At 43.0% G+C, this 22,563-nt stretch overlaps 1 protein-coding gene across 1 annotated transcript in view; it reads right to left on the bottom strand.

Annotated features, from left to right (window-relative positions):
• The window catches only part of BLVRA (biliverdin reductase A), a 58,994-nt gene extending 37,665 nt beyond the window's left edge, over positions 1-21,329 (bottom strand). Inside the window, exon 1 of the mRNA XM_082259515.1 lies at positions 21,306-21,329. The gene's annotated coding sequence lies outside the window, so the exon portion shown is untranslated. The remainder of the gene's footprint in view (positions 1-21,305) is intronic.
• Between the last annotated feature and the right edge of the window lie 1,234 nt (positions 21,330-22,563).

Here is a 22,563-nt window from a genome sequence, read left to right as displayed (position 1 = left end):
AGAAGCTGCGTGCATGGGCTGCGGAGGGCCTTTATGACCGCCAACGTGGGCTGGATCCCTCAGCAGAAGCACGACTGTGGGATTACGAGCTGAAATTTTTAAACATACTTGGTCCCGACACCATCCTTGGCACAGAGGGGGTTGACACGGATGCTTGGCGCAGAGGTAAGTTACTGACTTAGATGTTACTTGTGTGAGTTGTTGTGAAATTAGTAAATACTATCCTATGAATCGACTTTTATACTTGGCCTTCGAGTTTTTTTCATTTCTTTTTTTAAACACCCCCCATTTGTTCATCTGCAACACGAATCTAAGCCCCTCCGCAGCCCATGCAGCTCGGCGACCAGGACAGACTCACGGCTGCTGACGTGAATGTTGAGCCTACTCCTGGTAGGTCCCAAATCGTCCTGTGCTAAACAATGTAGAAGACTAGTCTCTCCTTTACAAATGAGAGCTCACATTGCTATGTCCTCTTGACAGACGAACATCATCGGGAGCAGCAAACACCCCCACTGCAGCAAGGCCTGGAGGAAGGTGTTGGTATGTATACCCTAATGTGTATTTTTAGTAATATTATTGGTAACCCAGATGAAGCAAATGTCATTTCTTTAGAAAGAGTGTTGGCCTTAATATGTCTACCCTTAAAAACACTGTTGTTATCATTCATGGGTGGCCTATTTTGTATTCTGACCATGCCTTCTTAGCCTTTGGGAGGGTGCTAGCAAGTGTCCTATGAGCCCGGGCAAACACTGTAGAATGTTTGGCCTCAATGCTTAATCCATGAAACTAGGATTGAAATTGGCCCCAAATCCTTACTGCATAGGGTTATTTCCTAAGCCTTTTCTTGCTCTTTTTTAAAGAACATCAGGCCCCTTGTGAAGGAGCAGCTGGAGTTGGACCAGCAGCTGGCGAAGATTCTGCATCCGATGCTGGGGTATATGATCTAAGTGAACAAGGTGGAAATGTTCCATTAAAATGTTAGCAATGTTTTTTGGATGGATGTGGCCTACATTGTCTGTGTGAAATTTGTGCAGGGACATTCCGACGCTGCACCAGCAGCACAAGAATTTTATCCTGAACGTCAGGGAAGAATTGTATATTTTCTCTGGCCCCAAAAGGTTTAAAAACATCCAGGACCTTTAAAGTCCTGGCAGCCTTTGATTTTCGACATCAAACTTGTGTGCTTTTTTTTATGGTGTCATGGAGCATTTCTTTGTCCATATTTTAGACTAGTTACTTAAATGTTGCAAGTCAGTGGTGTAGTAAGAGACTTTCAAAAAGAAGAATTTAGCTACCAGACCAGGGCAAGTTTGGAACTGGTTAATGTAGAAACTGTTCAGCCATTGTAATATTAGCAAAAAAAAACATAATGGGTACCCATTATCAGAAGTGTTGCTAGCTTGGCTAACATTACAATGAGCAAGTGCTTATTAGAAGGACATCAAACTGTTCTAAGGTCTGCTTGGGGTGTTTACGCTGTGTAACTAATCTTAACTCTTTTATAATGATGGCTTATAAAGATGTTTTGTAATTTTCTTATTCTTGCAGCCAGCATTGGATGCAGCTGTATTGTCACCTCCCCCACCTCGTCCATCTCTGAATGATGTGGCAGAGATGCTGCTTGCTGAGTATCAGCTCCAAAATGAGACAAGGAGGCCTGCTACTGAATCAAGCGAGTTGGTACGGTTGCTGGGGCTCATACAGGAATCTGTAGCAACGTTGGCCAATAATCAGGCAGCAATTCTTAGACAAAATAACCTCCTGATTACTAGCCACAACGCTTTGATACAGGTTCAACAGGATGTCCGTCACAGCCTGATCATTTGGGCAGACCAGCATCAATGGGATCAGCAACGTGTCGACACTCAGCTGCTGGCCATCCGCCAACGCCTGTTTGGAGCTGAAGATGCCACATTGGCACAGCCCTCCCAACCAGCACAATTGCCTGCACCAGCAGGTAGTGTTAGTGGGAGGGTAACACCAGTGTTTGCCACTGGGCAGGCAGCTGGGGAGGGGACAATTTCTCCTATAGCCACTCCCAGCACTTTACAGTCTCTTCCAAATTTTACACCCCTCAACCAGCAAGCCTTCTTTCCCACCACTTTCAATTCTGATTCCACACTACCCCTTACAAACAGACCCATTCCCTCAACACCTTCCTCCCCAGGCCCTTCCTATTTTTACCCAACACAGCCCCTCCTTGGTCATCCCTACACCATGCCCCGCCCGCCCCTCCAAACGACCCCTCACACCTCACCTTCACTGCCCTTGCACCCCCAGCAGCAGCAAAAAATACCCCGGGTGCAGCTGCAGCAGCCACAGCCGCCGCAGCAGCATCAGCAGCAGTACCAACAGCCGCAGCAAAACCAGGAAATTCTAAATTTACTGCAGCAGATTATATTGCAGATGGGGCGTCAGGGTTCCTCCGCACCTGCCGAGCCACCACCTTAATGTTTTATTTCTTATATTGTAATGTATGTTTATTATAATTTTTTTTTTTTTTAACATTGGCCAAATTGTGGGGGCCCCTTTTTTTTTTATTTTGTGGGGGATGTATATTTTTTATCCATTTGTATTTTGTGATTTAATAAATGTAGTTTATTTGTGTTTGATCTCTGGTATTTTGTGAGTGATGTTGGACAAGTAAGGGCCCTGGTTAGTGTACGCCTTTCTACACATGTGCTTCTCTATCTCCAAACATATGGTTACATTCCTAATTGCTAAACTCAATCTTCCCTTAATGAAATACTAAAAGGTGTCCCTTTTAATTTACACAGAATTCAGTTCTCATGGAGAACAGAAAGCAAAGGCAACATGCAAATAATTACATACCAAACCACTCTGAATCTGTAGTGTGTTTTATTTGTTTACTTTACTATATGTTGAAAAACACACAAACTCACGTTTTGGGAAAATATAAATATTTATTATAACATTTTTGCAGGTAGAAAAGTTTTAAAATTAAACTTTAGGCTCGGTTCACATTTATGCGATGCGGGAAGGCTGCGAATTCGCAGCCTGTTCCCGCATCGCACACGCACCCCCGGCAGTTCACACTGCCATATGCGATACGCTGGGGGTGTCAATGTAATCTTAACGACACCCCCAGTTTGATCGCATATCGCAGTGCGATCGTGCAGTTCGCAGAGGATGGGATCGCACAAGTGTGAACCGCTGTGCGATCCGATCCTGATGCGGCTGCAAAAATGCCTCCTGTGCGTGTTTGCACCGGGTGCGATGCGAATTTAGCCATACAAACTGTATGGCTAAACTCGCACCTCACAGCTGATCGCATGTAATGTCGGAGCAGTGCGCTCCGACATTACATGCGAACCCGGCACTCGCACAAATGTGAACCGGGTCTTAATGCCCAGTACACACGATCCGAAAATCGGGCAACGTTCCATCCGTTATTTTTCGTATTCTAGCAGCTCTTAATAATATTCGCTTAAAGGGAGAGGTTACTCACGATACGAATTTTCTCGGACGATAATTCTTAGCTTCCGGTATGCGTAACCACGCTGTAGTGTGTGAGGGGAAAATGATGTCTACTGCTCATGCGCTGTCTACTGCTCACCATTTTTTTCGGACGAACAATATACTGATAATACGATTATCGTACGATGTGTTATAATACGATCAAAATTTTTATGCTTGCACGACCAGATAATATCGGGTGAACTGTCGTGATCGCCTCTCGTAAGCTGTGTACTAACGATCCGATTATCGTCCGATCCTTTCACAAGCGTTAATTTTCGTCCGATTTTCGGATCGTGTGTACGGGCCATAACATATAAAAATTTGTTTGTGCAACAAGCAACTGTCTGAAATGTAAACAATCTATAAACAAAAAGAAAAACTCAAAAATGAGCATGCTCCCAAATAAAAGGATCTTCGGGGTCGGGATCAACCCCAAACCACCGCTCCAAGAGGGCTAGCCTGGTGCCACACCATCGGAGGTATTGCATGGCGACCTCCCACGGTCATCTGACTATGCCCTGTGTAGAAAAAGACAGGATAATTACCTTGAGGCCAAATGATTAAAACAAGGATTGTAATAAATGTGCATCAACAAATATGCGTTGGAGTAGATTGTCAGGCTTTTCTTGACATTCAAGAGCAAATATGCTAGATTGCTGGTCTACATAGTTACACTCCAAAGCTTAATACACAATCAGGTTTTGGACATTTGTAAGGAGAATTACATGGTCAACCAGACAATATTTTTCACTTCAAGCTCTTGGGATATAGCTTGTTTGGGAATGGTATCCAATTGCATACACACAGGACCAGAGCTTCCCTATTGTGCTGATGGTTTGAGAGATCCCACCTTTGGGAAGGGAGAAGGCCTAGCTCCTAATAAGCTTAGGTGTGGTATTTCCTCTCTTAGCATTGAAGCCTGAAGATGGTAGAGATTACAATGGAGGAAGCACTTTGTTGTTGTTAACCGATAAATTCTAGGTGATACAGCATGAAGAGGACCTAAACCTTCATCCAAAAATTGCAGGGCAAAGGGTTTGAAAGGTTCCACAACATGGTTTGGAATGTTAGTAGCTGTTCCATCAAAGCATTGTAAAAGGCTTTCCAGGTCAACACAACCAAACATTTTGAAGAATGTAAGGTGTTGTGTTCAGTTGCTTCCCAGGATACATGTGCACACATCTCTCTCTCTCACCATCAGAATTTAGGATTGAGTTCTCTCTCCCTCTTACTGTCTATAGATCGAAACAGACACATTGTAGAGACTCACCCCTCGGAAGACGGATGGCACATGGTACCAGGGATTGATCCCGATCCCCCGAAGATTCACTTTGCTCCAGCAAAACTATGTTAAAACAGAGTAAAAAGTTGATCAAGGAATGTACTCACACTAAATGTAGGTTAGACAGTCAGGAAAAAACTCTAACACCCACTCCTTCCCCCTCCACACTCCCCTGAAAGTGTGCTTTTAGAAATGTTACGGTGGTAAGGCTGATTTCTACACTGCAAGCTTCATGCTTCTGGGTGAATCCTGTAGCGTTAAAGATACGTACTACATGGTTTTGTGCGGATTGTGTTTTTCGGATGTTGTTGCCTGATTGTGTTTTTCGGATGCCTCAGCCCTGCCTGTTCAAAGTGTTGGGAACATCTCCTTTTTCGATGGCTGGGCACCAAAGAAAACGCTTATACTTACTTGCTGTTCCCTGTTTAGTGGTTTTGACAAGAGCAGGCCTGATCCTCCTCTTCACATGGTCCCTCTACACCCCTCTACGCACCTCCCTCCTGCTGATTTCCCCCACAGCAGGCAGCTAGCTATGGACTCACCTGAGATGAAGCCAAGCGCCCTGTGTCTGTTCAGGCACTAGGCTGTGAGCCAGCCTGGCTCCCCTCTCTTCAGATAGTCTCAATGATTTGTACTGATCGCATCTGGAGGCAATCTTGGCCTGCTGTCATCTCAGCTAACGAGGAGGGGGAGTCAGGACCAGACAAGTGTCTCCTGTGCAGTAAGAAAGGGACCTGATAAGTATAAGGGGGCAGATGCCCACCAAAGACTTGGAATCCTAATGGGCAGAATGCATTCACATAAACAACCTGCTGCCTTTACAACTACTTGAAGCCTGATCTGGGCCATACACATGTAGCATTTCTACCCTAACACACATTTTAAGTGTGTAAAAAATCAGGACAAGATTAAATTAACATTAGAAATTAGAAGTCCAAAGAAAGGCATGTCCTTGGTAGGGAAAAAACACAAAATTGGAGGAGGCTGACTTCAGAAAGCAAAGAGACTAAAATGTCCAGTAATGCTCCCCAATACCAACTTCCAAATGTGACAGTCAAGCAATAGTGTTTGCACGCTGACAGTGTTGTGCAAAATGACCTTGCAAATATTGTTCTGTCTTAGAAGCTCACAAAATCAAAAATGGCCACCCTTACATACACACTCATGGTATATTCTCCATCCTTGACCTTCCCAAACATCCATGTCCAAATCAAAATCAACCTTCCTGTCACATGTAGCTAAACTGCACTTAATTTGCCAACAACTTAGATTAGCCCAGATACACATCACCCTAGCACACACAATACATGTGAGAATCACATTCAAGGTACTTACAGTGTAGTTCAGGGGAGGCGGCCAACCCCACATTCTCGCCCTCTGCCTGTGGCAAACACGGGCCAGACCCGGGTTCGGGTGAGAACCTTGGAGATCCTTAAAACACAAAGACAAGAATACAATCATTTAACAACAGCTAGTTTCAAAAGGTATGCAGAAATTACTCCATAAACATTGAAGGTAGTAGTTACAGTGGACTGGGTAAGCAAAGGCCCCTCTTCCTCTGTCCTCCACAACAAACATTATCAATGTCTGCTGCTACATAACCCCCAAAAAAGAAAAAATCATACACTACATCCCTTACAATTACAAGGACCCATTGAATACACAAACACATGTAGAGTACTTACGGTCCATTTGAGGGCAGCTGTCCTCCTCCTCCTCACTCCTCTCTGCTGCTGCTACCTCCTCGTGGCCCTGGTCCCTACGACTGGGCCCTGCCTCCTCCTCATCCTCAGCAGCTCTTGCTGAAGCTACATCAAAGACAAAAGAGAAAAAAAAAATCCAAAAATGCATTACTCAAAGTAAGACCAAAAACACCAGCACAGCCACATTACTTACAGTGGGCCTGAGGAGGCTCCACTCCAGCTCCTCATCGCTAGTTTCTAAAAAAAAAAAAAAACACAAGTTACTCACTATTTGAGTACACAAATTGGCAGCAACCTCTAAGCATGCTAGCACCATACTCAATGCCCTTACAATTCTGTACATACAAGAGCAATGACATCAATGAGCTGCATTGACCATGTTTAGAAACAGGAGGTCACCATCCATTCCCAATGGGTCACATCCCCCCAATATCATGTGTTCACTCTGCAGTCACATTAGTCAGAGTTACAGCAAGCGGATCATAAAGCTTGTTAATCTGGCCTTGATTTTACACATTGACCATGGAAAGGCTTTTTTTGGAACAACTAGCAAATGCTCCATGGAAACATCTACACACTTTTATAGTATCATACAATTAATATAATTTGTAAACATTGCTGATACACCTCCACTCCTGAGTAGTTTGCTGTTGCCATGTTGCTCCAAAACAGTTCAGACTGAAGTGTTAGATAACTATGCATAAAAAAGTTTTTTTTTTTTTTAAAAGCACAAACATTATTTGTCCTGATCACTAACCCCCAAGTACTTTCTAATTAACATCTGGAAAATTAAAATGCTTCTGCTTACAGTCAACAATTCGGAGCCGCTCCAATGGCTCGCTCCCAGGGAAGACATATTGAACTGTGGCAGTCCTCCTCCTCCCCTTCTTTACCAAACACACCTCAGGTTTGCGTCCGTCTGCTGTGGCTAGAACCAGAAGATAAAGAAGAAACAATTCAAAGACAACTTTTAATAGTAGTTCAAAAGGTTGTGAATAGACACTTGAAGGAGGGGGTGGAGGGAGCGGGGCGGGGGGGGGGGGGGAATTGTGGCACACCTAAACACAGGCCCGCCCACAAAAAACAACACATATCTGGACAAAGGTAATCCACATGTTTACTTACCGGAGATTTGTTCCACGGCCTTTATCAGCACTCTTAGAGTGCGACGCTTCACGTCGCTCCAAGAGCGCTGAAGGTCCACAAAAGAAGCATGGAAATGAAATCTCCGCCACAGCTTCATCCGGACACGACGAAGCATGGTGTGTTAGGTGTGAAGGTGGGTGTTGATTTTGTCATATCCCTGGAGGAGGAGGAACTGTGGAAACAGCAATGTATGTTTGAGTCAAACTACGTCAAAAAATGTTAATCATTCAGAAAACATACTATATCAACTTTTTTAGATCGGAGACCAATGAATATCTTTTCTGGTGATACACATACATCGATGTACAAATCTATCTCCATGCCCTAGGTTAACCCACACTGGTGATGACCTCAACATGATGTTGGCATTGTGTCAATTGGCCCTTCACTACCCACCTCAAAGTATTTTACCAACATGTGGAGGCTTATACACATCACCCTGGCAAGTGTTTGGGGGAGGCAGGCTGTTTTTTTTACGTAGGCTGAAGCCCAATTTCCAAACTGACACCCAGATCCTGTCCCCACCCCCCACAAACAAAAGTCGACTAAGTACTTTAGTTATGTGTTACTTAACACAATCCATAATCATTCACAGGAGGGAGGGGCATTCCAAATAGGGAGGGCCTATGATATGGGAACACACTTTAAGGAGTAATTCCGACATCCCAAAGTCTCATGGACACAGAGGTGAGAAAACCCTTTAGGGGCCTTCCAGGGAAGAAGGCCCATGTCCCTATCAAGATAGGGACACGCTTCTTTGGGTTATTGCTGACAGGTCGTCTCTAGATTTTTGGGTAGGGGGGGAGCCCTGACATTACCTGAGCCCAACTTGTAGCATATTTATTACCTTCAAAAAGCTAGACAAGCAACAAAGGGCACCATTGTTGGTGTCATGGTGTTTGAAAGATGTTGTATTTTTGGGGTGTTTTCTAATGTACAGGCAAAAGTCACTCTTTACACATCTTGTAATCTGTACCTATGCAATTTTTGGACACACGTGTTAAAGCTAACATCTAATTTTCTACATAAACAAACATACATTATTGGTAAAGCAAATTATGTCTTGACACCCTTTTCACACTGGGGTGACTTGTCAGATGACTTAGTCGCCTGACAAGTCGCGCTTTATTGTGTGCAATGGAACCCTTCTAAGCAGAGTGACTCAAGTCGCTCCACCGTATAAAAAAGTTACTCCACTACTTGGGGGCGACTTTAAAGCAGCTATTCGTGCCGGTTCACACTCTTGCTTGGACAGACATTGGATATGATTTGGAGCACAATGCTCATAAAATCACATGCAATGTCTGTGTGCTGCAAATTCAGCCAGACAGTTTGTCTGGCTGAATTTGCAACGCAATCACAGTGAAATCACACAGGACCCTTTTTGTGGTCCACAGCAGAATTGGATCGCATAGTGGTTCACACCAGTGCCCTCCGATTCATGTTCGAACTGTCAGATCCCACTGCGATATGCGTTCTGATCTGGGGATGTTGCTAACTTGCAATTGACACCCCCAGGGATTCACATATGCTAATGTAAGCTGCCTGTGCGGTGAATGCAATCCATTAACACGCAGTAGACTCGCAGTGTTCTCACATCAGTATCAGGTGAACCCAGACTAATAGCCTGGCTTTTTGGATTGTTTCTCCAATGCAATCGTTTGGAGACATGAACAGGCCAGGTTTTCTAAGTCACTCATATACATCACAGGTGAACTAATTAGCTGCTGTGTTTGCAGTGATAGACATGTGCACAGCCATCTTATAATGGTGAAACTCAGAAATACATGTAGACCACAAGAGCTTGCAGTGTTTAAGTTATGTATCTATATATTTTTACCTAATTTAATTATCATATATATTTTTAAAATACAATGTGGAAAAGGGTGAATCGATTTGTGTTTCTATAGATATATGTTTGTATTTTAGATCAATATGTAACTTGTTAGTATATTTAATTTTTTATTTTTTTTTTTTGTATATTATAGTGTTGTAACCAGACATACAGGAACAGGTTCACATGCAGGAACCAGACATTCAGGAACAGGTTCACATGCAGGAAGTTTCTACAATTGGGAACTGACGTATACTAGCCAGGAAGTGCACGTGTGGCAACCTACACTATATAACACTCAACTTGTACCCCCCCTCCCCGCTAGCTAACTGAGAGATATCCCACATTCTAATGTGTACATTTTCTCACACACATCTTACCTTGCAGATAAACACCACCACCTCTGGAGTATACAGGGAGGGAGCCATGTTTCTCAGAATTGCGAGAGGAACTGTACAACTTCCTGAAACGTGTACACCTTCTAACAATGTCGTTTCCGGTTTCTTTTGCGAACGGGAGCACGAATTCGCGAGCAAGCGGAAACATTTGATAAACACAATTTGCTAAACACACAATGCATGTCCAAGATACAGATATACATTACAACAAACAGAAAAAAATATAACAAACATTTGTGTAGACCGGAAATCATTTTTATTTAACACATAAGCAAGTAGTTTAGCAGACATTTTATACATGCCCGCCCACCACCATCAATGTTTATTTAAAGCACAATGCACAGCTCAAACAATTCACATATGACATTTTTTGTGAACAGTATCCAAACCTCAAGCCACAATAGCTTGAGAACTTTTCAAAAATAAACTACTTACAAGTACAGCAATAGTAAATACATACAACATGCATGAACAAAGAGCCAATAAGTTTAATATACATGAGGAGATTGACAATCCAAAACACAATTAGCAAAAAAAATAAATAAATTACAGAGGGTCAAGTAATCATTCCCCCAAATACAGCCCTGGGCTATGTGTCATTAGACAACAGGCAAGGCAGCCACCCCCCCCCCCTGCCAACCCCCCCCCTTCCCTAAAAATAACAAACCCCAAAATAACAAACCCCAAAAAAACGAACATAAAGCAAATCACCACCAAAAAAATATCTCTTGGAGGGCGGGAAGAGAGAGAGATCTAAACACCCGGAACTTTATTGTGGTTGGCCAAACAGTTGCATATATAGCTTTCATAAAATACATATATACACATTATATATATATATATATATATATATATATATATATATATATATATATACTGTAGATATTCAACTATATATAGATAGAGAAAGAAATACAGATCTAGATATAGAGATATATATATATATTTGTATTTCTGATTTGGGGGGGGGACGACGACATTTCTTCTGGGGTTCAGGTTGGGGTTTCAATGAAGATTTTGGTGATGGTCATACATATAAGTAAGCCCAAAATCATGCCCATCACTCATAAACATCCTAAGGACTGAAAAATAGCACAATGATTAGGGAGTCTGCCTTACTGCCATTTGTTTGTGGGTTCGAATCCCGAAACAGCTCTCTCTATGGGCAACAATTCGAGGTCTCCAACCCTCAAAATGTTACCATCAATACTTTTGAAATTGTTTAGGACATTGGCATTTGTATCACCAAACTCTTCATAGAAACAAATTCCCACAAATAAACAAACCACCAAAAAAAATATAGATATATCTATATTCAGAGCTATACGTATATTTATGTTTTTACCAAATGTGCCAAAATATCCAGGTAGGGGATGCAGCTGCAGTAAAATCTGTTTCAAAATGCAAAGGGTTGGCCATACGTATTTACTCAAAAAAAAATTTTGGGGCAACCCTATATAATGTTGGGGTTCTATATAGGGAAACGTGATTGAGCAGGAAACCCCTAAAAAACGTTGGAATATGATGGTGTTTACTAATGAATCACTTGCTAGGAGTATGAACTGTGTGCAGTGACAACCTACAAGTTTTCCAAGTTCGCCAGTTCGATCCAGTTTACATGGGTGAAATGGCGAGTTTTGCCTTCGAATTCAATATAACGCCTGCTTACGTTTTGCAAAACGTTCTTTTTTTCAGCCCAGTTGGCATTGCGTATGCGCACACAAGCCTTCTTGCAGCTCTGGACTTCAGGAGCTATTTTTCCTTTTTACATTTCTGAAGAAATCTCTCTTTATATGTCACTTTTTTGATGCAGTTTAAAAGCCATTTGTCTCAAATGATATCCCACATCTTCTACAGTCATTTGGGCTTTTTTAGGGTGCTAAACAATGTTTTAGAAAAAAGTAGTCGAGCTGGTCCTGTCACACAGTTTGTACAGTTTGACCCCGTATCTGGCACGCTTGCTGGGGAGATACTGTTTCATAGCAAGGCGGCCAGTAAACGTAATCAGGGACTCGTCAACGCAGACAACCTGTTCCAGGGTAAACAAGGCTGCAAACCGCTGATTGAAGTGGTCTACCAGGGGCCGAATATTGTGGAGCCGATCGTATTCAGGGTCTCCCCGAGGACGACAGATTTCATTGTCGTTGAAATGCATAAATCGCAGAATTTGCTCGTATCTTGCCCTGGACATGGAGGCAAAGTACACGCGCATATGGTGAATTGGGCTAGTGGACCAATATAGCCGCAATTCTTTCTTTTTGGTTATGCCCATGTTGAGGGAAAGGCCCAGAAAGATTAAAAAAAAAAAAAAAACAAAAATCGGGAACCGTTATAGGTTTCCAGCCGAATGGTCTGGCAAGAGGCGAATTTGGGTTGGGGGTGATGAATTGTTGTGCATATAAATTTGACTGATCCACAATAGATCTGAAAAGATCTTCTGTGAAGAACAGCTCATAAAATTTAGGGGCATAAAATTGGCTGTTTCCACGTGGATTCCAGGTTGGGCAGTGAATGGGGGGGAAGTACGGGTGCTGTAGTATCAGTGGGTTGCCAATTGGGATATGCCAGCGCATCAGGGAGGGCACTATGGGCTCTACGGCATGTCTTCGAATACGCGGTGGCTGCGGGCCACTACTTGTGCTAGCCACCGCACCAGCTTCAACTGCACTTATGGGACTTGCCACGTCACCAAGTGTTACTGCAGTGCTGGTTTTACTAGGTCCAGGGCGTACTAGGCCGCTGGCGCTTGCCAAGCCACCAGAAGGATGAGCGGCACTAGTACCGACACTCTGCTCCATAGGAGCACGCTGCGATCTCTGCACCTCAGCAACTTCAGAATGCGGTCGGGTACGCCTGGTTCTAACAGGGACCCATCCCTCATCAGAGCTGTCTGTCAGGGAGCCGCTGCTCTCTTCAGGTTCGTATACTGAACCTGATTCTGCCAGTGAGGCTTCCCCGTCGCTCTCATCTGACATGGTCCGTATACTGTAAGCCTCGTCACCACTGTACCACCGTTTGGTTATTTTAGTAACTAAATTTACCGGTACAATAGTGTGACTCATAGATAAAAAAAGCACCTGGTTGTCAAGGACTATTTCAACCGCTACCAAAAAAAACTGCTAATGCTAGCAGGGATCTGACTCTGCTAACACAGCGGTTTGGTGTGTTGTGTTTTTTTGTAAGTGACAGTAATCTATTGATTACTACACTTGCCTGGGTGGGGTTGAACGCAGGTGCTGGCAGGAATCAGTGCTGATCGTGCAAACACCGCGTTTTGGGAACCCTAAATTATGGGGGCGCTAGTATAGTTCTGATCAGATCATATATTGATCTGTTCAAACACTATACTAGTAATGGAAGTGTATGTGTGTGTATGTATATATGTGGTAATCAAGGGGTTATTTCTAACTATGCGCCGGGGATCTGCGCTATCTTAGACTGACGCTAACACTAACTAATGTCACCTGTGTCACTAATAATAGTGATCAGAAAAAAAACTGTACACTATAAAAGTCACACTGTGACAGGGCAATGAAGGGGTTAACTGGGGTGATCAGGGGGGTCAGACGGTTAAATCTTTATTGGGGGGTGGCGGGGACCCTAAACCTACTTGGGACAGAAAATAATTTGCTAGCGCTAACTCAAGTCACAAGCACACTAATACAAAAATACAGTAAACCACTATATTACCTGTGTGTAGTGTGCAATGTGACAGGGGGGAAGGGGTTAACTGGGGGGTGATTAGGGGGTTAAATCTTTATTGGGGGGGGGTGGCGGGTATCATTACCCTAAAAGGAACGGCCGCAAGCGCTAAACCTGGTCACAAGTCACACTGATACAGGTATATAGGAAACTGTTATATACTGTATGCAGTGTGTGTTGTGACAGGGGGTGTAGGGGTTAACTGGGGGTGATCAGGGGGTTAAATCTTTATTAGGGGGGTGGCGGGGACCCTAAACCTCCTTGGGACAGAAACTAACTCGCTAGCGCTAACTCAAGTCACAATCACACTAATACAAAATACAGTAAAACACTATATTACCTGTATATTAGTGTGCAATGTGACAGGGGGGGGAGGGGTTAAATCTTTATTGGGGGGGTGGCCGGTATCCTAAGTATAAAAAGGAAGGGCTGCAAGCGCTAAACCTGGTCACAAGTCACACGTATACGGTTATATAAGAAAATGCTATATACTGTATACAGTGTGTTGTGACAGGGGGTGTAGGGATGATCAGGGGGGATCAGGGGGTTAAATATTTATTGGGGGGGTGGCGGGGACCCTAAACCTCCTTGGGACAGAAACTAACTCGCTAGCGCAAACTCAAGTCACAATCACACTAATACAAAATACAGTAAAAACACTATATTACCTGTATATTAGTGTGCAATGTGATGGGGGAAGGGGTTAACTGGGGGAGATCAGGGGGGGAATCAGGGGGTTAAAAATTTATTGGGGGGTGGCGGGTATCCTAAGTGTAAAAGCAAGGGCCGCAAGCGCTAAACCTGGTCACAAGTCACACTTATACGGTTATATAAGAAACTGCTATATACAGTATACGTAAGTGCCAAGGTCACATGTGCTCGGGGTCTTTCAGCTTGAGAGTGGGGTCCCAGAGGAAGAGGGTGGCTGCCCCTCCTCTGTAGAAGCTGCCATGCGGCCTCAGGTGGTGGACCTGAGAGCATTAGAGTCAGATAGGAGCTGAACCCAAATGTCCTGCAGAGCTGACTGGAAGGGAGATAATGGATAGGATCTGATTCTGCCTACAGTTAGTACAGATCTGTGTTGTTTGGCCTGTTCTGAGGGGGCCCGTGTTGTTTTTGGTCAGCATGTACCAAAAAAAACAAGGTTATTCCTGCGCTGGGGTAGGAAACAGTCCCAAAAACAAAAGTCCAGCAAAACAAAATGTATGCCTCCTGGCTAATAGACCTCACTGGGTCTGCTTCAGTCCCGCAGACATGTTCCCTTACAGCCTGCTTGTCTCCTTTCACAGCACCATCCCTTATCAACCCAGAGAAGGCAAATTATACCCTAGGTGGGGAGCAAGATGTGGCCAGTGCTTAACCCCCAGTGTCCTGCTACAGTCCTCTCACTGCCACCCATTTACCTCATGAACCTCAAAATTCTGTGTGGCAGATACACACCATCTACAAATGACAGGGGCTGTCTGTCACCATACATATCTGAAAATTCCACAAATACCCCCCCAAATTTCCCTTTATTTCCTGTTGTGTTTACTGGACAGGAAGTTAACTGTAATCTCCTTAATGGGACACAGATAACAGAAAAAATATGTTTTAACCCTTCCGTACTCTTTTCAAAGCAAAAAAAAATAAATAAATAAAAAAAAATAATAATAATAAAAATAATAATATTTTGGCTTTCGTGTTAGTTCACCTTTATTGAAATTTTTTTAAAAGTGAGTCAACATCGTACACTCTCCCCCCAGTCTCTGTTAAAAAAAAACAAAAAACACACGGGTGCCATTCGGCTTGTGTGTACGCCAGCTGGTCTGACAAAAGCCGGCCGTGCGGCCAGCTTCTGTTGTGCCTGCATGTTGGAAAACCAGCAGCTGATCCGAGTGTTCTGGAGCGGGGCTATCTCACTGTCAGAACACAACAGCTCAGCAGGGGAGATTGCGTTACGAATGTTGTTAGTACAGCGGCTCCAACCGGAGCTGACAGTATTTTGTACATAATGTGTACTAGGCTTAAAGTGTTACTAAACCCATGACCCTGCATTCACATACATCTGGTCTCCCACGGTACACAGAACATGGAAATGTAATAGTTTTAGTAAATGTAAACTGCTAAATACCTTTTCTTATCAGCAGTAAGAGCAGTTTTGTGACTTTCTATCAGTGTTTGGTTAAAGCTTGTAGGAGGAGTTTTCATTATCCTATGACTGTCCAATGAGGTTGCAGGACCCCTGACCCTCTGTCTGGACATTGCTGATTGGCCCTGTGCCAATCACGTGCACCCTCCAAAGAAAAAACAAAACAAACACTTTCTAGCAATAAACACTAAACTGAGCATGTGCAGCTTGCCCCCTAGACTCTGTGCTATCAACAAATAGATTGGGGACAGTGGAAGAAGGGGAGGTTTAGAGAAGGCAGGACCAAACAGCCTTTTTACACACTGCAGAGGATTAACCCCTTTGGTTCCACAGTAAGTATAACAAGCATGCTTTACTGCATATACACATTTTACTGTTGTGGGTTTAGTAACACTTTAAGAGAAGAGGTAAAAGAGTGAGGATTAAAATCCTCAGACTGCTAGACCGACTGCATGGGCTCTGACAGATCAGCATCCCTGGAGGTAAGTACAGCAAGGACTGGGGGGCGGGGGTGGGTACGGTGTTATTTCACCTTTATATATTTTTTCTGTAAAGGTAAGCAAATACTTTAAGACCACTTCTGACCATGCAGTCCCCATCATTTTATATCAGACGTGCTTCTCTTCCCGTGAAAAGTCAACCTAAAAAAAGTTGACCTTCTGTTTTGTTATAGATAAAGTGAAATAGTCAGCAAATTGAATATCGTACAGGCCAGTGTGTCTGGTAAAGATAAAAGGGTCCATTGGTCACGCCCTGTACTAGTGCTAACTTTAAGATGTACGTGTTTTAGGTTAACTCTTATTACCACCTAGAATCAAAAGAAATCGTTTTTGATCGCTTGAAGAAATAAGATTAAAAATCCTTATTTTGTGAAATATTCAGTAGTGGTGAAATTGCATCAAACCTACAGAATGTACATTACGAGAAGGAAAATTACTTTCCAACATAACTGGCAAAGTGGTAAACATGAACAGAACAAACCAAACACCAAACAATCGGTTTAACACCCGTGCGATCCAATTCCAGTGCGAACCAAAAAAGGGTCCTGCACCATTTTTGGAGCGAATGCGATGCAAATGTGTGGCTGAAATAGCATCGAACAGACATCGCATGTGATCTGCACAGCAATGGGGTCCGCTCTCATCCGATCCCCCATAGAGAGCAGCGGGGGCTGTGACACCTCCCTCTCCGCACTGCAAGCGAAGACGGAGCTGTCATCCGCCGGCTCAGCAGGGATTGGCGGATCAAGCCACGCTGAGCAGCATGGATCCGCCTACGGAGGCGGACCGTGTGAAAGAGCCCTTAGAGTGTCATTTTATGAGATGATTTATGAGGGTGTGTTTAGGGTTGGATGGGACAACTGGTGACGGGTAACTCCTAAGGCCTGACTAAGTAGCTCAAGACTTGAAATTTTGTTTTGAGCCCTGCTATACTGTACATACTTTTCAGTAAGCCAACATTTCTGTATTAAAAACTTTTTTTTTTGGTCTTATGTAATATTCAAATTTTCTGAGATACTGAATTTTGGGTTTTCACTAGCTGTAAGCCATAATCATCAAAATTAAAAGAAAGAAATGCCTAAATATATCACTCTGTGTGTAATGAATCTATAAAATATGCGAGTTTCACTTCTTGAATTGAATTACTGAAATAATTTTAACTTTTTAATGGTATTCTAATTTCATGAGATGCACCTGCATGTATTATAGTAGGAGTTTATATATATATATATATATATATATATATATATATATATATATATATATATATATATATATACCGCCAAATTAGCGGTGGCAAACATTGCTAGGCCGCAATGGCTTCATGAACCCAGGAGCAGTTGTACCCCTTGTAAATTATGTTTATGCCCTAGGTCCTTTGTACTCAAGTAACAAGACAGTCAGTGGAGGAAGTTTAAATGTGTACATGGCATTAATAAATAACCCATGGGGTCATGTCTCAGCTTTTCACTCAGTTTAGTTCACAGGACATAGGATACATTATATATTTGTTTGCTGTATCCTTCACAAGCTGTTGACAGAGTCTTTTTAAGGCCTGGTTCGCACTAGCGCAAATTCTGATGCAACCAGAGTCGCATAGAAATCACATAACAAGGGAAATCACATTGTTTTAAATGGTGCCCGTACTAATCAATGAGAATTAGCACAGTGCTATTTTGGTGACTTGCATAACCCATAGAATATGCAAAGTCGCACCACATAAATCACTCTGTAAATCGCATCAGTCGCAATGCTGTAGTGTGAACCGAGCCTAAATGAAGAATGAATGTGAACATAAAGAGCATTTTGCGTTATGAAAACTCAAAGAAGACGTCAATGTTCACCCTCACATTTCTATATTATCTAAGCAATATGCGGTCACCCAATGTTCAGAAATAGTATGGACACTCCCTTGTGGCATGATCACACGTTTTTTGGCCTCATTAGATGGAAGCACCCGAAAATGTGCGATTCTGTCTAAAAGCCGTTTTCTCCTCCTAGAAAGTAGCTTTCCATTGCCTAAAACCAGGATGTTCAAGTCTGAAAATGCCTGAAAGATCATGGCTAAAGAAAGGGGAAAAAAAAAAAAAAAAAAAAAGTTTTTCGTCCAGTTAATGGGCACTAATTGAAAATTGGTTGTGACCTTTTCGAGCCAAAAAAACAAATTGCGTGGTCGTGCGACGCTGTACCCAAATAGAATAAAATGTCCTTTCTTCCCCCACACATAGAGCTTTCTTTTGGTGGTATTTGATCATCTCTGCGGTTTTTATTTTTTGCGCTATAAACAAAAAAAGAGCAACAATTCTGGAAAAAAAACAAAAAAAACAATATTTTTTACTTTCTGCTATAAAACATATCCAAGAAAAAAAAATGTAAAAAAATCTATTTTTTTTTCATTAATTTAGGACAATATGTATTCTGCCACATATTTTTGGTAAAAAAAATCCCATTATGTGTATATTGATTGGTTTGCCCAAAAGTTATTGCGTCTACAAACTAGGGGATAGAGTTAATGTCTTTTTTATTTATTTATTTTTTTTACTTGTAATGGCGGCGATCAGTGATTTTTAGCAGGACTGCGACATTGTGGTGGACAGATCAAACACCTAACTGACACTTTTGAGGGGACCAGTGACAATACTACAGTAATCAGTGCTAAAAATATGCACTGTTACTGTAATAATGACACTGGCAGGGGAGGGGCTAACACCTAGAGTGATCAAAAGGGTTAAGTGTGCTCCTAGGGAGTGCTTTCAAACTGTGTGGGGGATGTACTCAATAGATGAACACAGAGACCTGTGTTCCTAAATAGTAGGAACACAGGATCCCTGTGTTCATCTGTAACAGAACAAAGGCAGACCGCCGTTCTGTCTCCATGGGGAGCGGTCACGGGTGGCCGGCGGATATTGCGTTAGCCTGACCTGCTGACTGGCTCCCCCTCTGGCCAATCGGAGCATGGGCACGCACCCCCACTGTCTAATTTACAAAGTGACCTACAGGTACATCGTTTCTCGTAACAGAGCCAACCTGCCACAGTAAAACTATGGCGCCCGGTTGGCAAGTGGTTAAAATGATCACCTTTTATTTACGTAATAAAAATAGGGGGAAAAAGGCTAAAAAGGAAAACTGATACAACCACCACATCTAAGCAGGGGAGTGCTTTGTTATAATAGGCTGTAGGGAGACGCTCCTGTCCTGCAATGCAAGGGTTGGCCCCGCAGGGTGCTGCAAGAGAAAGGAGTCACCCTGAAAAAGGAAACCTGGGGCAGCGGTCATGGGCGAGAAATAAAAGATCAAAAGCTGCATACTCAGGGTTTAATATCACTGTAATTAAACCACTTACCTACTGAGCACTTTCACCCCCTTCCCGCCAGACCAATTTTCAGATTTCAGTACTCTCACACGTTGAATGATAATTGCAAGGTTATGCAACGATGTACCCATATGGAATATGAACGTTTTATAATTTTTTTTTTCACACAGAGATTTTTTATTTTTTTTTGGTGGTATAATCACCGCTGGGTTTTTAAATTTTTGCAAACCAAACATTGTGGATGTTTTTTGCAAAGCGGAGGTGCGCTGATGTGCACTGTAGAGCCTGCACTGATAATTAGGACACTGATGATCAGTGACCTGATTATTAGTTTAGATGTCCCCTTTCACACTTGTTAGTTACCGGAAATATCCAGAGCGCTTTACCTCTTCGGCAGCTGTCCAATCCCGACTGTGAAGCACGACAAACTTTATTTTAAGTGTACAAAAGTACTCTTCAATTTTATTGCTGTTCAGCACTGCTGTAAAGTGCCATGCCATTCTGTACAGTAATGTCTGCATTTTATTGCAGCATAGTTCTGGGCTGCATTGCATAGGACACACAGGAAACAATCGTATTTTGTGTGCTCTTACGGTGACAGGCGTTTTACAATCCAGTTTGATTTAGCCTCAAAAAAGGTGGTGAAGAGACAACATATCCCCTCCAGCTGCCTATCCAGCGCTCTCTGGAAAACAATCCACTGTGGATTGCTTCTCATAGGGGCGACAAGAGCTGCTGCATGTGTACATGAGCCACAAAACAATATACATCATTACATTTAGGAATGTACAAACTTCTGACATAATAAGATGGATGAATCTGAATACAGAATACAATTACGGAACCCCCCCCCCCCCCCTTCCTCCAGAGCTTTGCTCACTACTACTACTCCTTTCTATTAGTGCTTATAAAGTGACCAGTGCATTAATCTGGAGGAAAGCTGAAAAGCTTGGTGTCATAGAAACAACTTTGACAGTTCCAAAATGCTTGAACTGATCATCTGAGCTAAATAAAAGAATGGGGGGCATCAGAGGAGGAATAAAAGAAGAATGGGGGGGCATCAGAGGAGGAATAAATGTGGAACATCAGAGGAATAAAAAAAAGAAGAATGGGGGACATCAGAGGAGGAATAAAAGAAGAAGAATAGGGGGACATCAGAGGAGGAATAAAAGAAGAAGAATAGGGGGACATCAGAGGAGGAATAAAAGAAGAAGAATAGGGGGACATCAGAGGAGGAATAAAAGAAGAATGGGGGGCATCAGAGGAGGAAGAAAAGAAAGAAGAATGGGGGGCATCAGAGGAGGAAGAAAAGAAGAAGAATGGGGGGCATCAGAGGAGGAAGAAAAGAAAGAAGAATGGGGGGCATCAGAGGAGGAAGAAAAGAAAGAAGAATGGGGGGCATCAGAGGAGGAAGAAAAGAAAGAAGAATGGGGGGCATCAGAGGAGGAAGAAAAGAAAGAAGAATGGGGGGCATCAGAGGAGGAAGAAAAGAAAGAAGAATGGGGGGCATCAGAGGAGGAAGAAAAAAAGAAGAATGGGGGGTATCAGAGGAGGAAGAAAAGAAAGAAGAATGGGGGGCATCAGAGGAGGAAGAAAAAAAAGAAGAATGGGGGGCATCAGAGGAGGAAGAAAAGAAAGAAGAATGGGGGGCATCAGAGGAGGAAGAAAAGAAAGAAGAATGGGGGGCATCAGAGGAGGAATAGAGGACAAAGGGGTCTAGTTCTAAATGAATATTTCCTCTTCCCAGATCTCTTTAGAACTCAGAAGCAGTCTGCTCTCTTCCCCCCCCCCCCCATGTAACCCTGTGTTCTCCTACCTGCTCACACTGTCAGTGTCCTCTGTCTGAGTGCTCAGTCTTCAGTGTAATGAGAAGGAGATATGCTGCTCTTGACTCTTTCTCCTCCCTATGATGAGCATGAGGGGGGATGTTGCTTTAAGGAGAGGAGCATGCTGGGATAGGTGATGTAGTGACCATGTGACCAGGAAGTAGTGTGAGCACAGTGTATGTACATACATAGAGTGTAATAGAAGGACATGCTGCATGTATGGAGGGAAGAGGGACAGAGAAATAAGAGAATGATGAATGAATGAATGGTGAAGACTGAAGGCAGAGCTCTCCATACAGAGGACAGAGTGCAGGTAGGCAGAGACATCAATAGGAGTGCATGTCTAATGTTGGGAATGTCACATGGAGGAATGGCACTGCCAAGGAAACATCAATAATAATAATAAACATCAATTAATAACAAAAAGCTAAATGTATGCAAACATAGGTTATAATCACGTAGGCATGTCATTACATACACATTATATATACTGGCAGTAAAAGCTCAACTCTGGGTAAAACAAAGGGTCACTGCAAGGGTTAACTGCTGAATTAGTCTAGGGCAGCAGTTTCCACATTCTATAGTAGGGCCACATCGTACATTTTACAAAGATTCTGGCCAGGAAAATACAAAACGATTTCTGAATAAATAGTATTGAAATGAATGAATACATATTTGGAGTTTTTGTTTGTCATGGTATAAGTTAAAACAGAGAGAAAAAAAATAGTAAAAAAAAGCAAAGATTTTCCAAATAAACTTGAGCCCATGACTCCTTCCTTACATCAGGGTCCTCTTTGCATCAGTGTACCCCCTTATGTCAGAGTCCAATTTACATCAGAGTTCGCCCTTACATCTGGGTCCAATTAACATCAGGATCCCCATCAGAGCCCCCTCCTACATCAGGATCCCCATCAGAGCCCCCTCCTACATCAGGATCCCCATCAGAGCCCCCTCCTACATCAGGATCCCTATCAGAGCCCCCCCTACATCAGGATCCCTATCAGAGCCCCCCCCTACATCAGGGTCCCCATTAGAGCCCCCTCTTACATCAGGGTCCCCATCAGAATGCCTCCCACCTTACATCAGGATCCCCATCAGAGCCCCCCTTACATCAAGGTCCCTATCGAAGCCCCCTCTTACATCAGGGCCTGTGTCAGAGCCCGCTTATACATCAAGGTCCCCATCAGAGCCCCCTGTTACATCAAGGTCCCTATCATGGTCCTCTTTAGAGCCCCCTCTTATATCAAG

Source organism: Pelophylax lessonae, assembly GCF_965119305.1.
Source record: "Pelophylax lessonae genome assembly, chromosome: 5".
NCBI classification, from domain to species: Eukaryota; Metazoa; Chordata; class Amphibia; order Anura; family Ranidae; genus Pelophylax; species Pelophylax lessonae.
Note: the sequence above shows the minus strand (reverse complement) of the source record. Positions and strands in the feature narration are given on the sequence as shown.